General features: G+C 33.8%; 1 protein-coding gene and 1 long non-coding RNA gene across 3 annotated transcripts in view; one reads left to right on the forward strand and one right to left on the reverse strand.

Moving 5' to 3' along the window:
* LOC123703969 overlaps window positions 1-13,911 on the forward strand; it is a 38,830-nt gene that overhangs the window by 7,572 nt on the left and 17,347 nt on the right. The gene's annotated exons all lie outside the window — the stretch shown is intronic.
* LOC123703970 lies at window positions 8,566-10,453 on the reverse strand. Its single transcript, XR_006753072.1, has 2 exons — window positions 10,215-10,453; window positions 8,566-9,904 (listed from the first exon to the last, which is right to left on the reverse strand). It is a non-coding gene; the product is annotated as an uncharacterized LOC123703970 (long non-coding RNA).

The following is a 13,911-nucleotide window of genomic DNA, read 5'->3' on the forward strand; positions in this document are numbered from 1 at the left end:
AAAAAAAAATAATCTAATAGTTTCTTCACGTCGATGTTACCGCTTGCTTATCAGCTATTTATATCAAAACAAGTTATGGCGTTACTATAGTAACAAATCGATTACAAAACTCGTAACTTTTTTCATTGATGTAGGTGTTATTTTTTATTCGTTCGACATCCCTATTAGCAAGATTAAATAGACAATTCATTTAAAAAATGGGTGTGACGACCTCGATATTTGATAATACTTCGTTAGCAAGATTAATAGGCTCCGATTAGGATTAGATAAATTTTATGCATGTCTTATTCGATAGTTACACAATCCATTCCGCAATATAATATTAAAATTCCTTACGGATGAAACCGCCATGCTTAATTATAAAATAAATCATTAATATCAAAATGACGAAGACATCCGTTAAAGTTAACATAGCCATCCGGTCACACGGCTATCTAGATTTAGATTCTCTTAAAATCATTATCTCCGAGTCTAATTGGAGCAATCATTCACGCAGTCATAAAAGTAACGAACGACGCGTTAACAGAAAAAAATACAAGCTGAAGAAAGCATCTGGCGTGAAGTAATCATCACACAATAGCACGTGCCACCATATGCAGAGCGTAGCTATAGTCAATACGTCTGGCCCATGTCCCCCTCTTACTCGATCCAACAAAGTCGACTTTCCATAAAACATGCGATGACAACCGGTCTGTTAATGCATACATTGCTATTCACAAACTTTGTCGCGTGCAGACTGACGACATTCAAGCCGCAATGGATAGCGTGCAACTCGATGCGGCCGTCAGTTCCGTCTCGGAAATTGTTCTTTGATAGTTAATTTCAATCGTACTGAGTGCACGTCATACTGTTGAACCGCCCACGGGTCGTAGGACGTGCGCGCGAGTCGAAAAATTGTATTTACGAAGTGAAATTGTTAGGTGTAACGCTAGGTACCGTTTTGGACCCGGTTGTTCTTTTTATCGTGTGATTACTGCAATTAGGCGCTGGTGATTGTGTTGTGTCGTTGAACTCGGAGTGAAATTATGTACTAATATATTCTTATGATTTGAAAATTAGATAGTTCCAGTTTCTCGCTCTAATATTTTGTGAAACATGTTATGAAAATTTAATTGGTGTAAGCGGAAAAATGCATGACATGTGTAAGTACAAATTAATGATGCATATTAATCCTAATATCGGCATACTGTATGCACTTGTTAGTAAATATTATGGTAAAATATCTAAAAATGCATGACTAAGGCGCAATATTTAAGAAGTGGGTCGTTTGTGACTTAGATAAACAATATCTTAAGGTATAATCATTAAGGTTCGTTTTTCTATACCAACCAATATAACTAGTCATGAATCACCGCACGTAGATGGTGAACGCAATCGATGCCTTTAAAAATTTCTTCGCTTTTCTTCCGCTTGCCATATTAAACGAGGAAATTTTAAAAATCGTGTTTTATTAATGAAGAGAAGTTAAAAGCCGTCAGAAATAACCGGAGAGATGTGTAACTTCATCTCTTCCGTGTTCAAGTAAGATCAAAGTAAAAAACGCAAATTTTAGAAAAAATGACGTGCTAAATTATCTATGCTAATTTCGTAAAACAATTATGAACATGATTTACGGTTTTTAAATGTAGGCAAATTATCGAAAGTCACGCAAAATTATTTACCGGCAGTAACTGTTTAAACGTTTTTACTCTTTCGTAAGTGCTTCACTTGCAATACTTTTTAACATATCCATCAGTGAGTAGGTAACAACGTTTGTATCAGCTTTATCAAATACAAGTAGCGCGTAACATCAGTCTTGAATATTTTACGTTTGTTTTTTAAATGGTTGTAAATTTGACGAGCATGATAAAGTTTATAATCTCACTGATATTTATTGTTACTACAGATGCGAAATTTTATGGTGCATAATATAAAATTTCTTAATTGATGATTATCAAACCTAGTAACTAAATAAAGATACTATAAATGATACAATAAATTCAAAAACTATTAAAGCATTATCTATTTTGACCTCAATAATTGATCTAATAGTTTTCGTGAAATTTAAAATGTGCCATCTATTTGCTAGAATTCAAAGCATCTAGGTTTCCATTGACATCATAGTCTAGTGCGTCGAACCCAATAGCAACGGTATTATGTACCACATTATTATAATCATAAAAAGATTCTGTTTTTGCTTCGAATATGACGGACATATTTCCACTTTTTTATAGAGCATATTAAACAAGGTACACGAGTGGTGGTAAGATTTTAAAAGAACAACTACGGAGTTTCTTGCTGTTCTTCTCTGTAGATACTGATTTCCGAATCGGTGGTGAACGGTAAAACTATGTTAAATATAATATGTTATGACGATTCAAAAGTACTTCTAGAAGAAATCTAATTGAATAAATAAATGTTTGAGTGTCTGGGGATCTAAAAATTTACAAGTCTCTTCATGTTTATAAAACAAGTCTATTGTGTTAGCAATGTTATTGATTGTTCTTTTCTGTTTGAATGGATTATGAATATAAATGAAGTGGTATTTACAAACATTATATTTTCATACAGACAATTTGTTTATTAATTTTTTTTTATTATTCTATTTTTAGAGTTTATATATTTTTATTTTTTACGTGCATCCATCAACTTGATTTGGTATTCAATAATGATTAATTTTATCTTCTCTAGCTGAACACGTCACAGTATAAAATGTTCAACTGAAAATTATGTAACTTCATTGTTAACTATACTTTTATCACTTTATGCTTTGCTATGTCAGGAGAAAGTTGCATTAAAATGCAGTATGTTGGGACTTTTTCATTTACGTTTTAGAACTACATATATCGATTGAATTTACATAATCTTTTTTGGTTTCTAAACAATCTCGCTTAAGAACGGCTGAGTTGTTACCCGATAACACAAGTTATATAAATTCAGATGCGGCAATAGATATTCTTTACAATTATACACTCTCCGTAATCCTATCTATCGAACAGGAAACTGCGGTTCCTATGAAGCCGATATTGATTACGACATGTTCTTGCGGCGTTTGTATGGTTCCGGATACATATATTTCTATGTAATCGTTGTTAACCCGTAGAGTGATTAGTGACTATTGGATATATGACCAGAGGGTTCTAGTACTGAGAGACTTGTTTTCTAGTGTTTAAGGTATTCATTAATTCAGAAGTTTCGTTCAAGAGGAGTAAATAGATACCTTCCAAGGAAACATGCACCATCTTAGAGCTAGCGCGCAAGAGAGCTCTTAGGCTACATCTTAGTTTACCAAAAAACAAATGAATATAATATTTGAATGCTATGTTGGCATTTTCTATGTAGGAAAAACGTGTAGACGTAAATTTTTGTTGTTTCCATTTTTGCTGTATTTGTTATGAGGCTAAATATGTTGAAGGAAAAGTTACAATTTCCGACTTTCTACAATGACAACAACATTTAAAATTTAAAACTAGCGTGCTCCACGAACTATGTACTGCTGCATGAATTTTCTTAATTTTAATCAAGTTAACAACTTTACTTTGACAAGTAACAATTTCACAAAATTAATAGCAGTTTAGGCACGTTTAGGTTTCAAGAGTAATTAAAATAATACGACGTGAATTGTGAATTTAACATCTATGCAACTGCGGTTTTTTGACAATCTACCAGAACATAATATGTATAGAAAGTTGAGACCAAAAGCACTTCAATGTGGACTACAATGATGTCTCTTCGTGTTAAACCTCCATCCTCTTTGCACGCGCATTTCAAGCAATTACTGCCCGGTAAATCTTCTATAACGTCATTAGAAGGGAATCGAACATTTTATAGCATGTTCCAAGCTATTTTAGCTAAAAGATTAAGCTTAAAGCAATCGTGAATGTGCTGTTACTAATGTGTTGTATAATTGAAGTGTTGCCGTGACGAAAGGAAATAAATTATATTCAAAAGATAATTGTTATGAAATTGAGCATGAATAATTGTGATTAGTAGAATCGACCTTATCCGAATTCAGAGAAAATGAAATTCTGGATACATTTGCAGACGAAAAATTCTATTCACCTTATCTGAAATAAGAGAAAATTTAATTCTGGATTCAGACGAAAAATTGTATTCTTCTGTTCGCAATGGACCTAAAATATACAGAGATTGTGATGTTCTTTACTGGATTTTGTTACACGTTATCTACAGGTTGACTGGTTAATATATTAGTATGACCTAGTCCTAGGTTAAGACAATAATCCTTGCGTAAGATAAAAGATAACGTCTTGCCTTGATAGCGCATATCCACAATGTTGTATGGAGGTGCAACAGATGTGAAGATCATCTGTCCTATACAGTATTAAAGGCATAGTGAGTTAGTGCTGATTTACACAGGGTCAGTAGACAAGTCAGTCGCGGCGCCGAAATTCGGCGCCGCGACTGATTTTAACTGTTTACATAGACTTCAAGCCTCTGTACTGACTTCAAATCTGTTTACACAGGGTTTTTTTTCGGGTCAGCAATGATTTGCCTCGAATTTGTAGTCAGTTACTGACCCTGTGTAAATCAGCACTTATTTATTACTTTTATTACTATTGATGACACGAGAAATTAAATAAATTTAGAGAAACGAATTCCTGAAACCTCATTAAAGTAATCATCATGCTAATATATCTTTTAGTTCAGTTACTATATACATTTTTTGTCTACTATATCTTTCCATAAGGAATTCACGCTCTCAGTATTTTATAGTTTTTGGTCTGCTGTTACAGTAGATTAAAATTGAACATTATGAAGTAATTTAAATGAAACAAGGCAACGAATTCACACAGTTGCACATTTATTTGCCCAGCGTAGAGCATTGTGAAAATATCCACTCTCACTATTGTCATTCCCAAGTCCCAACATTTCACGTTATTAGTGAAACAATGGAAACGTGATGCTCTATGTCGATTTACGTTGAGCAAGATTTAGTGTAACAGCCAGACGATTGTTTTTCTCATGAGAGAATTTTTTTTTTTATAATTTTGAGGGTATTTCGTAATCTTTGTAGGTGAAGCTCGTTATACAGAGTTTGAAGATTCTTTTGAAATGTATATCTATGGAGAGTTATTTAATTGTGACTCAAATTGTATACATGAATCTTACGATGGTAAACACGAAAGTATATGAGAATTTATACATAAAGATGTTGTTACTATATCACGCATTCTAATATATCACTAATCGAATATTTTGTTAATTTCTTTCTATCACGTAGATAACTCTGGATAACACCGATTTTTATCCTGTTAGGTCCCACACGCAGACTGAAGAGCTAATTAACATTTATACATACTACCAAAGTCTGCAGCTGTCAGCTGATTGATTAAATGATTTAAATGTCTCCGAACTTTCGTAGTTTTTTACAACATAAAAACGAGATAAACAACCGTTCTTATCAGTCAATAAAGCACGACGTTTCACCATTAGCTTTCAATCTGGTATTCGTGGCAATGAAATACAATCATGGTGACTGCTGTCTCGTGGGAGCGGCTTTCTAGTGTTATGTTACGTGGCTCTTTATTGTCTGTGGTGTGAATGTATGATGTTATATTTAGATTTTAAATCACTAGGTCTGGCAGCTAGACATTATCTATACTAATATTATAAAGCTGAAGAGTTTGTTTGAACGCGCTAATCTCAGGAACTACTGGTCCTATTTGAAAAGTTCTTTCTGTGTTAGATAGCCCATTTATCGAGGAAGGCTATAGGCTATATATCATCCCGCTAACAACAAGAAAAGCGGAGCAATGCGGGTGAAACCGCGGAGCACAGCTAGTAAATTAATACAAGGTAAATTATAAAAAGTAACACAAACATAAAAAGTATGCCACTCAGGATACATTATCCTTACTACTCTACCGATGTCTGATAGTTCAATATGTACCTCAAAAACACAGTGATTATCGCCGAGTTTTAAGAAACATGTGCAAAAATAAAACGCACATAGCAATAACTAAACTAGGTACAAGCAATTACATCTATTGAATTAGTGAACCAAATTGATTGTACGACCTCTGATTCAATTTTATGAAGAATTGCGAACTATTTATCCAATTGACAGTAACGTTTGTGATTTATTGCTCTCTACAGGGAATTGTCTATTGCTAGAATGGCTGGTGCATCATGTTGTCTATGGTTTTACTAGTGGTAAAGGTAAGCTAGGAAGGCTAGGTTATGTAAAATAGGAATGTAAACGTACCATCAAACACTCGTAAAAAGTCTCGCAATGCATTCTTAGCAAATAATATTCATCTACAAACCAATTATTACAGGCACATTACATTATTATAAGGCACAGCTCTGTCTATATAAGCGTATTTTTTAGTTATTTTTAAGCTATTACATAGCTTCTATCGCGGGCCTTGAGCGCGGGGACCGAATCCAGAAATTCCGTAACGAAAAAACCTCACGCTCCCCAATCCGACGGGCACGGAGGTGTGGCTTGAAGGCATGCTATGCAATAGCTTTACCGCGGCCGCGGCAGTCCCCGAGTGCCACACGTCTTTTTTTATATATTTCATACATATTTGACTTTGTGCCATTCATTTATCGGAATTGTACCTACATAATGTATCATTGTTCTTATTGCAATGCAAATTAAATAATTGACAAAGGCATGTTAAATGATTCATTGCAATACTTGCATCGGAACACAGGTGCAAATCATTTGCATAACACGGTCTGATTTCGACCACCTGTCCATCCTAAGTATATTCGCTCGCCCCAGCTTCACTTGTAAAACTTAAAAGTCGATAAAAAATATAGCGTATCTTACTGAGAAATCCTATCGACTTCTAAAATAGTAGGTACGAGGTACAACACCCGTCCGATTAGGGCCCTTCTGGCCTCCTCCACTCAAGCGACAGCTCAAGCCGAGGTTCGTGGTCCCCGTCAAGGGGGGACGCCCTTGTGCATGTCGCTACCAGGGTGAACCTTCAGTTCACCCCCGCGTCCGCGTTAAAATGTAGAAGCCCTTCTGGCTAACATTGAGAAACACCAAAAAAAAAAAAAAAAAAAAAAAAAAAGAGGTACAACAATTTTCATAATCTGTTTGGTTTTTTTGAGGTTACATAAGAAAAATTATTCTTAATCATATCATAATTATGGTAGATTGTAGATTAACCTTAAAAACTCGTGAAAAGACGGTAAATCACCTGTATTTCAAGGAAAGCGAATTAGAGTTCATTGACCCCAACATGGCGGACGCTGGCTCGGTTACCGTTGTTTTGATAATTTTATGGCATAATTTTTGTAACGTTACAGTTTTATGAGTTTATTATAGCATACTAGATGAATCGACAAACGTTATTTTGCCAGGATATTGTTTATTATATATATGGATTAAAGGGATAAAAATGGTTATTGTACCTAGAGGCTGTGCCACGCGGTTATCCGTTATACCCGCGGACAAATTCGCGTGTTATAGGAAGTACATATATAATATTATATATACCTCACGTGTTTTTGGTGTACGCTAAATCAACGCTTAGTATCATCGAAATCAGTTCAGTTGTTTTCGAGTGAAAAGGAAACAAACATACATCCTCACCCCTCAGTCCTCACACACTTTATATTAATATTATTATCAACTAGCTTTCCGCCCGCGGCTTCGCCCGCGTTTTCAAAGAAAAACCCGCATAGTTCCCGTTCCCGTGGGATTTCCGGGATAAAAACTATCCTATGTGTTAATCCAAGTTACCCTCTATATGTGTGCTAAATTTCATTGTAATCGGTTCAGTAGTTTTTACGTGAAAGAGTAACAAATATCCATACATCCATACATCCATACTTACAAACTTTCGCCTTTAGGTATAATATATATTAGATAAGAATTAAGATTAACCTATCGAAAATGCACAAAAATTCATATTAATCGATTAGTGGCGCTCTAAATAAAGAATTGTTTTGGTATATAAAGTTAATCGATAGTGCAACATAAACGATTGTTACAATTAATCGAATTAAACGTATCGAGGTATCGTGCTTTTAATTGTTTTAATTTCATTTTAAAAGTGGTTACATCTGCCAGAAACACAAGTCACATAAAAAAGAGCATGCGCCGAGCACACGTGTCAGAAGTGAAATTTCTTTGGCGAGATTTAAAGATACCAAAGTCGTCGCCATACTCCATGACGTGACGGTATTGCTTGCCAAACCTTGATACTCGTAACGCAATATTTTATAGGTTCACTTTGTTGTCCGTCTGTACAACATAATATCGCACCCTTAAAACATAAATGGCACTAAACGAAAATGTTAATTTTACAGTACGGCCGTTTTAAGATTTTTTAAAAATTGAATTGGTGATATGGAACTAAAAAAATATAAATATAGACTTGTGATCGGATTAAAATAACAGTTTGACTAACGCTGTTTCAGTATCCAGTGGCAAACAATAAAATTATTGATTATTTATTAATGGAGAAGCATTTTAAAAAAATGTTTAGTATTGTGTCGGTTATAGTTTTCTAGTTATTCAAAACTTTTTGCTTAATGACCTCTAAAATGTTATTTTCCCTACATTGTAATAATAACAAAGAGAGAAATAAAACAGTAGAATTACTAAAATAATAAAGAATTATATTTATTTGGCACATGCTCATAGTTTTCGGTCAAAATTACCACACATATTCATAATTAACAAGTCTGTTTGAATCTAGATAAAAGTATTGTCATAAATAACATTAACATTAAAATCTTGTTCTTACTACTTACTAATCAGTACAGTTATTAGAGGTATTTCAATTAATTTGCTAAGGTCAAATTCTTTCCAAGTAGGAACTGTTAAAGTTACGTAAAAATCAGCGTATCAAAGGTTTAATTATCACGGGTCAGTAAAAATCTTGCAGTAACTTCGTTAACCTTCTTCGGTTTTCTATTAGAGTTAATCTTTTTATATATTTTATATCTGGGCTTTATCTCTGTTAAGTTAAAAATAAGTTTTCGTGACTCTTCAGAAATTCTATCTGCGATTTTCAGACGACATGTACTTCCACAAGGTTGCTTAATCATTTTAGCTGGAAAAACGTTTTGAGTTTGAAACATATTTTTGCCTGTATTTATTAGTATCTTCACAATATTATTTTGTAGTATGTAACGATCTTATTCTTTTTCGTTTTCTTGTAATTGCATCAACTGGCTGAGTTGGAGCTTCTTTTGCAGTATCGTTCATCGTTCCTGTGTCATTTGTATTAAAATGTATGATTTCGACGTTATCAGCAGGGTTGGAAGAGGCGACAAGATAACCATCATTCGGAGCAAGACTATTTTTAAGATTCGAATCAGCAGGAAGATGATCACTTATTTGATGATTATTAGAAACTTCAACAATCTGAGTGAAGGAAATGTCATCAATTTTTGCATTTGGTCATTCCTTTTACTTTACATTTTGGGTTCTCTGTTTCGTCATCCGGATTAGAAGGGTCGAAATTATTACGTGTGTCTATAGTACCTACTTTGAGTAATTTGTTGGGTTAGGTTATGGCCTTTGTATAGACAAAGCTGAAGCTGAACTGGATGATGTGCTTGAGGACGAAGATGAGAACGAGCTGGACGACGAAGACGATGACGACGAGTTTGAGTTTGATCTCCTGCATTTTTTATTTGATGGAAAGTTTGTTCTGTCATCGTCTGAGGCGAGAAAAAAGTTACCATCGTCAGTGTTAGTTTGGTTGTGATAAGAGCTTAAAGGATGAACTTCTCATGATGTTCAAATCGGACGCACTCATTGTTGAAAGCGGTTCAACAATATCGGAATTTCTTTTAGAAGCAGGCTTAGTAATTTGAGATCCATCATCGTCATCATTTTCTTTTTTTCTTTGATTGTTCTGAGTTGATAATTCTATTATACTTCTACATCTACTTCTTTTCGGATCCATGATAGTATAATACAAAAAGCCTTAAACAAAATGCCTTTTTTTATTATTAAATTCGAATAAAAACAAAGTCCTAATTAAAGTTAACATAATATAACTGACACTAATGTTATTACGCACAGCGAAAATTTAAAAGCATATTTATTGATTAAATGGCTCTTTAAAGAAAATGCCCGTTATTGAATTTCGTATAAAAACAAAATCCACACTAAACTTATTAAATAACTGGCATTATATTCAAACTGCCACTTATGCATTTACTCACTGTAAATATTCGAAAGCAAATTAATTAAATAAGTGGCACTTTACACAAAGTGCCAGTTTTTGACTCACCTCGACAAGGATTTCCACCGGAGACTTGACGCGAAATGGCATAGTGCCGGTTTATCAATTACCGACCGGACAAATTGTGACAAATTCATAAGTGACACTAGCGACATCTAGCAAAAATTTGACGCATTAGAGCTACCGGGATCTTTGCGTTAGGCGCGTTTCGTTTTATGCCTTTTGACTGCATACTTAACTCAAAAATGAATTTTTTTGTATAGTGCCACTTATGTTTTAAGTGTGCGATATAATCGGTTTATTCGGAGCCCTCGATGTGCGAGTCCGACTCGCACTTTTTTATGTGTAAATCTGTTATCTGTATAAAAATATTTTTTTATATTTAATACATACAGTTGGCTTGAATAACATCCCGTTATCACATATTATAGATCAGCGAAGAGCGCAGATAATTTGCGACTCGATGGAGCGAGCAGTTCCAATGGCCTGTGATTGTGTAGTGATGTGCTAGTATCGATAGGATTTGTCCATAATGTATTTGTCGATAATGTATCGATTTTCTTTTATTATGAAGTATATAGTTTCAAAGTAAAGGTGTGACAACAGAAGATCATAAAGCGGTAGTTGTAGTGATGGACGAATTGATTGAATATGACGATATAATGTATATAAAACTTCTTTAATAGTAAAGAACATGTATACTACTACCACTTACCCATTTGTTCAAGAACTAAATGTATACAGCAAAAGGCTTCGCATTTTCAAAAAAAAAATCCCAAGTGAACATGTATTACGTGTGCAATACTTTTAAAAATAACCGGTTTCATAAAAAAACCCTAATCGTTCAAATAAAATAAATTCAACGCTATAAAAATTAACGGTAATCATTTGTATCATGCACGGCAAGGCTGTAACAGATAAAAATGAAATCGATATTGCCATTTGATTGCATTTTTTCATATAAGTAATTACTAAATTATATCGACACGTTCACACCACTCGCAATTCGCCAGACAAAGCGTAAATTGCTCTATCTCACGCAAAAGTGGATTACAAATGGTTCTGATGATGTACAGCATTATTGTGGAATATGCACTCTTTCATCTAGATATTACAGACCATAATTGAATGCATGGTTTGGTTGTTGGAATTAATAGTGTGTTGCCTTTACTGTAAGACTTGGTACATTGTTAATGTTCAGTTCTATTGAATTAAGGCAATAAAATTTCACTCTCTTTATAAATTTCAAGGTCTTTATTCCCAGGAAAAAGTATGTTTCATTGTGATGGTTATAAAATCAATAATTTCCATATTGAATCAATATGCTTTTATAAGTACACAGCAGAATATATAAACGACGCGACAGTCGTAAAACGATAAACTAGGGACGTTCCTGAAATTAAGAATTATTAATCAACAAAATGAATTCGGATAGGTAAAATAATGTAAATAATTGTGTAAAAGTGAATTCCCTGTCTCAGAGCTGATATTATGTTTACTTCACCATGAAAATAAAGCCATAAGCCTTTTATTTCCTACTAAACCGACATTTTTTAGTACCGACTCGGGATCGAATTACCGATTAGGCGTGTATTTTATTCGTAATATTTTAATAGCAAACAATAATAAGTTTAAGTACGCAATAACTACCTTATACCACAACAGCTTAAAAAAGCTAAAGCTCCTGTTTAAAATACATACAAACTTCACATAGTATATTATAGTTCAGGATACATCGCCCATTTTTGCAAGTGACTACTATCAAGCTGATTTTCCGTTTGTAGCTTTATTTTGATGAGACACCGAATAATTTCGTAAACGAATCTCTCGATTGTGGTAGCTAACAGAGATAACAAGGATAAATTTTTTTGATTTGATGGTTCTCAAATATTTATTACGCAATTTGTAGGACAATATGTCTGTTGAATTATATAAACATTAACTAAGTGAAAACAAAAAAATCAGCTTGTTAGTAATCATTTATGATGACCTCGTTATCGATACACTTTGGAAAGGGGGACTCTTTGAACCAAGCATAGATTTTGTAGGACAAATTTTTTTTTTTGAATAATTTAGGTAATTATCTTGATATTGAACAAAAAAAAATTCAGTTAGTAATAAATATTTGAGAACCATCAAATCAAAAAATTTTATCCTTGTTATCTCTGTTAGCTACCACAATCGAGACTTTCGTACACGAAAATAATGGGCGTCTCATCAAAATAAAGCTACAAACGGAAAATTAGCTTGATAGTAGTCACTTGCAAAAATGGGCGATGTATCCTGAACTATTATGTATATACTTATACATAATATGTGAAAAAAACACCTGATTTTCTGACTGGCTTAGTAACATCCGTGCTAATATCCTTATGTTCAATGGTATACAAGACTGATGAAGAAGTAGCTTCTTTAACCCAATATAAATATCAATTGAGCCTTCAATGATCTAGCCGCTACCACTTCTTTAGCACAGCAATATAGTCTCTGCTATAAATGTATTATTTACTGTAACTGTGTTGCCTTTTGTCAAAAATGCCTTGTCCAAGATAAAAGTTTCCGTATCCAAAGATGACAAACTTGGAAAAGTAAGTCAACTTATTCGTTCAAATACTGTCTGTTCTGAAGAAGAGTTACACCCACTTTAAATTCTATATCCGATGATTTGTTTTGTTTATTATGAAATCAAATAATTGCACAACAAAGACATTTACTATGACCTTCCACTCGCGGAATTCTAAAAAGATCTGAGGTCAGAAACTCGTTTCCCATAATGGTATTATGTACGCAAACGTTAATAGAATATTCACATGTATGGAACCTGTTCTGTGTTATCTCAAATACGAGCTAAGAGACAATTCAGTTAAATGGTAGAAATATGAATAGGAGAGAGATATGGGAAAACGTTCTAGCTTAAAAAGACAAAAAAGTAAGTCAATTGATTGTAAAATTTAACCAAGTTGAGGTCCCACAAAATGTGTTATATACATTGAGATAATAATACTACGTATGGCGGAGACACCACGAACAAAATCTGTGCGCCATTTTTTTGCTCTAACTAAGTTTTAAAAATTATTATCTAGTTAGGTACTTACCTAAACACACACGAAGGCTTATTTGATACGTTTCACTTTAAAACAAATAAAAAATGAGCGTGCAGTTACGCCATATGGCGTATGTTGAGCGGAACATAAGTGATGTAGGCGGTGTCGTCTCCATATGTATATCTCAATGGTTATATACAGATAGCTAATGTCTAACATCTAGGCTCATTTTTAACAAACACACTTCGACACTTGGCTTTTTATACGACAGGTCAAATACTAATCCGGAGGTAATAAATAAGTTTAAAATCAATGAAAAAGATAGCCTGTGTATTTTCCAGTCCGTACTGGTCTACATCTTGTGAAAAGCCGTTTCTCTTTAATTTCTAGATTATAGACTGTCCTTGACATGAAATTACCCAAAGTTTTCTACGTTCATTTATTCTGCATCAGGTTAGCCATTCTATTGCATTTTTCGATATAGCAATCTCAACTATCTCGATTAAAAATGGTGAAACTCGATAGTCTCACAATTTTTACTTTGTTTTATACATACATATTGATCATTTATATCGTATTTCCCCTCAAATGTACCAGGTTGGAACCCCACGTGTCCTGGCACTCCCTGACTCGATAAAGCTAAATGATTAGCACGAATCACGCAATGTTTTTGTTTTTTAAACCTGCTTGGATCGATTGGG

The sequence above is a fragment of the Colias croceus genome, chromosome 28 (assembly GCF_905220415.1).
Source record: "Colias croceus chromosome 28, ilColCroc2.1".
Lineage (NCBI taxonomy): Eukaryota > Metazoa > Arthropoda > Insecta > Lepidoptera > Pieridae > Colias > Colias croceus.